This window comes from Callithrix jacchus, chromosome 3 (genome assembly GCF_049354715.1).
Source record: "Callithrix jacchus isolate 240 chromosome 3, calJac240_pri, whole genome shotgun sequence".
NCBI classification, from domain to species: domain Eukaryota; kingdom Metazoa; phylum Chordata; class Mammalia; order Primates; family Cebidae; genus Callithrix; species Callithrix jacchus.
In genome coordinates, this window is record NC_133504.1 from 103672361 (window position 1) to 103676526 (window position 4166).

The following is a 4166-nucleotide window of genomic DNA, read 5'->3' on the forward strand; positions in this document are numbered from 1 at the left end:
TTGATCTCCTGACCTCGTGATCCACTCACCTCGGCCTCCCAAAGTGCTGGGATTACAGGCATGAGCCACAGCGCCCGGCCCTGTAATACTTCTTAAAGTTAATATTTTTCCAAATCAGGATGCTGAAAACATGTTAAAATCCATAACTTATACCAAAATAATTATTTAAGTACTTGTGGTAATTATGAACTAATGTTTATAAATAAAGGACAGGAACTCTGATTATCCTGGAAAAGTTTTTATTCTTTAGAATCTGAGTGGACCGTCTACAACATTCGTTAAGAATGAACCATCCATCAGAGGCAGATCCAGGTTTCGCATAGTCTTTAGTTTGCATAATCTAGGGGTTAGGGGTTGCCTTTTTAGAAACATAAATACAAAATAAGATAAGAAGGTGAATGATTAGAAGGAGAAAAAAAATCACAGTGAATCACTGGATACTTGAAATTTCAGCCTAGTGTCTTCTAAGATGCCTTTAGGCAGTTTATAGGAAAAGTTCATATTATCCTGGTTGCAATTTGGCATCCCTTTCACACTTAGAACTCTACAACTCCCACCATCTCCAAGTGCTCAAGGTGCCTGTGGAAATGAAAGCCCTAATGCTTACGTTTCATTTCTTTGATGATAATTACTTCTGCTGTCCATATATAGTATTGGTGGAAAAAAATCGTGGCAAGAAGTATTGTTTCTGATCCTGCCTCCTTCAGAGTTAATATTTCTAGAATGCATTTAAAATTGTGGGCAAGAGTTGGATCAAGGAAATTATTTAAATGTTTTATTTTATAATTTTGGCTTTGCATTTTGCTTTCTCACATACTATCAACTGAGAGAGTTTAATGTGCAGATATGGGAACAATCCACATTTTCAAAGACTGTGACTCTAAAGCAAAGTGGGGACTAGGAATCTTGGAAGTGTTTTTATTCTCAGCAATCTGCAATGTACACATACATACGTAGTTTTGGAATTATAATAACAACGCAGTACACATAATCAGTAGTTTGTAATTCCTGCCAATGAATCCTCTTGGAAACAGATGCCATTTTGATGCTGTGGACACAAGAAGGAAGGAAACCTCTGAAGATTCTTAATTTGTTTTATTTTATTTGTAGAGATGGGTCTTGCTCTGTTGCCCAGATGAATAATAAGCAATCACAGTACTGGAGCCTTACTCTAAGGAATCAGATAATTCATTTCTTCACTGCTAGGCAGGATTGTACCTTAGAATCCAAGAAGAATGGCTATCATCTCGCCCTGAGTATGATTTGCCCCAAATGATCAGACCTTCAGAAATATGTTAAATTGATAAAATTCCCGTTTTCGTTTTTATTTTTCTCACTGTTATTAAACTGACGTTTGCTGATTCATTTCCATGTCTTTTTATTCCCCACTATTCTTTAGAGTAGAAGAATTTAGGCAACTACCTGAAAGAGGTGAGTTTTTATAGGTGAGGTATATAATGGACAAGAAAAATGTCATATCTGAAACCATATTCTTTTCTAGAAAAATTACTCAGTATAAATTTTTAGTCGATATTTGAAGCATTCTTTTCAGATACACAATTTACCATTCTCAACACTAATAATTTTGGCTTTTCTGTCGCATGCACTCCAAGGACTCTATCATTCTCATTCTTCGTGCTTGACTGTCCTTTCCACATATGCAAGAGTTTCCTGCTAGCTTGTTAAATCAACAGTCCATTCCTCTTGTGATGATTACAGCCATTTGAGGGTGGAGGATGAGGAAAGTGAGCAGAGAGAGAAAAAGCTGAAGATATTCCGGGAGAGAAAAGGAGAGCACAATCTGGAGTGGCGAGTAAGGGTATCCCTTTTACTGTCTAGTAAAATAGAAGTCCCTACATTCTCAAGTTTAGTATAGGCTGGAGCTACAGAGAAACCATTCGTTCATTTATTTGACTATTCTTTTTTAGTGCATACTGAGTACCATGTCTAGGCAATGTGGATACGCTATTGAACAAAACTATGAAGTCTTCCCCCCTGAAGTTTATATTTTAGATGGGATGGTTGGGGGATAGACAGAAAACTAAGTAAATTATTTAGTATATTAAAAGATAATAAATGCTTTGAAGAAAACTAAGACAGGCCATCAAGACAAGAAGCGCTTCAGCGCAGGGGAGAAGAGTAACAATTTGAATTAGATGCAATAGGTGACATTTGTGCTAAAACAAAACAAAACAAAACAAAAAAAACTAAAAAAGGTGACGGAGCAAGGCATGCGGTTATTGAAGAAAAAAGAATCCAGAGAGAAGGAAAATCAAATGTAATTGCCTAAGCAAGAGTATGTTCAGGATGTCCAAAGAAAGGCAAGGAATTAGTGTGGCAGGAATTAAGGGGAGATGGGATCATGAGAGCAACAGGTCAGTGGGCGATCCATTATAGATTATAGTAACTTTAGCTTTACTCTGAGTTAAAAAAGAAATAACCCACAACTGATTACATGTTTTTAAGTAGAGGGGTGGTATATTCTGACATTTTTTCAAAAGGAAACACTCTGCTACTGTGTTGAAAATATTATCTGGAAGCCAAGGGAAAAGCTAGGGAAAAGTTATTACTGTAATTCAGGCAAGAAGTGATGGTGGCCAGTCAGAGGGGCAGGGGTTGTATACCAGACATATTTTGAAAGGTGAGCAAACAGGATTTGTTTTACGGATTGCCTTAAAAAGAAAAAAAGAAAAAGGGGAGTCATTGATGACTGCAAGATTTTTAATCTAAACAATTGAAAAAATTGCCTGAAATAGGGAAGACTGTGCACATGTTTAGGCAAAGACAGACAATCAGGAAGTCAGTTTTGTTTAGGCAAGGACAATCAGGAAGTAAGTTTTGTACATAACCTCGAGATGTTTACTGGCCATCCAAGTGGAGATGTTAAAATAGAAACTTTATGGATGAGGCTTGAGTTGAAGAAGCAGGTCCAGACTGTAGGAATCAGATTATGGATAGTATTTAAAGTCATGTGATTGAAGAAGTTCATCAAGTGAGCAAACATAGAGCAGTCCAAAGATTAAGAAGATTGAACACTGGGATAATCTAGTGTTAAAAAATCAGGGGAATAGTTAAAATCTAGCAAAGAAGATTAAAATTGAGTTGGCAGTAAGGTAGGAGGCAAAGCAGCAAAGTGGGTATCAAGCAAGTAAGAGTGGGATGACTTAATCACACATCAACCTCGAAAAGCATTTACTGGAGTGGAATCTAGAAGGAGATGCAGTGGCAGGTTCTCATGGCATTTTGGGGCAGTGCACAGGGATCCAAGAGGGCTGACTCTTGTATTCCAATTCAGGAACCCCAGTCCTTGAGTTGGTAGGCCTGAAAAGCTGCAGGACTGCAAAGCCCAGATTTTCCCTTGAAGTCTGTAGTTCTATTTGTAAAACAGGAACAGGCTCCCAGCTCTTTTCTGTGTATGATGAACCTGGGAGAATTCTCAGGGAGAAAAAGAGTAGGTGGGCCACAAAGAAATGGGAGGAAAGCGGTATTTACAAGGCACTGCATGTGTGTGTGTGTGTATGTGTGAAAACCAGGGGCAAAGAGGAACAAAAGGAGAAATGTTAACTGATAAAGAGACTAATGTAACAAAAAGATATAACCATCACAAACATATATTCCCCTCTTCCCTAAGACTCCATTCCCTCTCGTGGTTTTAATTCTCAAATACATTCTGATGGTTTGCCCTTCATTCATGCCATTTGAGGTCCATGGGCACCTCACATTCAGTATGCTCAGAAATGAGCTCATTCTAATTCGATCCCATTATGACCACCACCCCCTCAAATGTATTTGTCTTTCTATATACCCTTAGTGTGTGGTACCTTTTTTAGCTTTTTCTGGGTGAAAAGAATCACAAAGATCTCAGTGGCATACAACAATATGCATTTATTTCTCACTAATGGTTCTGTGGTTTAGCAGGCAGTTTCTCCTTCAAGGTCGTGGGTTAATTTCAGGTCTGTTTTTAATTCTGGGACCCACACTGGAGGGGGCAGTGGCTACCTCAGGTACATTGTTCTCTTGATGGAGGTAAGAAGTTTCCAAAGGCATGAGTGGATACACATGAGCTCTCTGAAGTCTTAAATGAGCGTACTGTCATTTTGCCCACATGACACTGGCCAAGACAAATCATGGGGCTAAGGTCACGTTGCCTGGGGGAGGAGGGATGT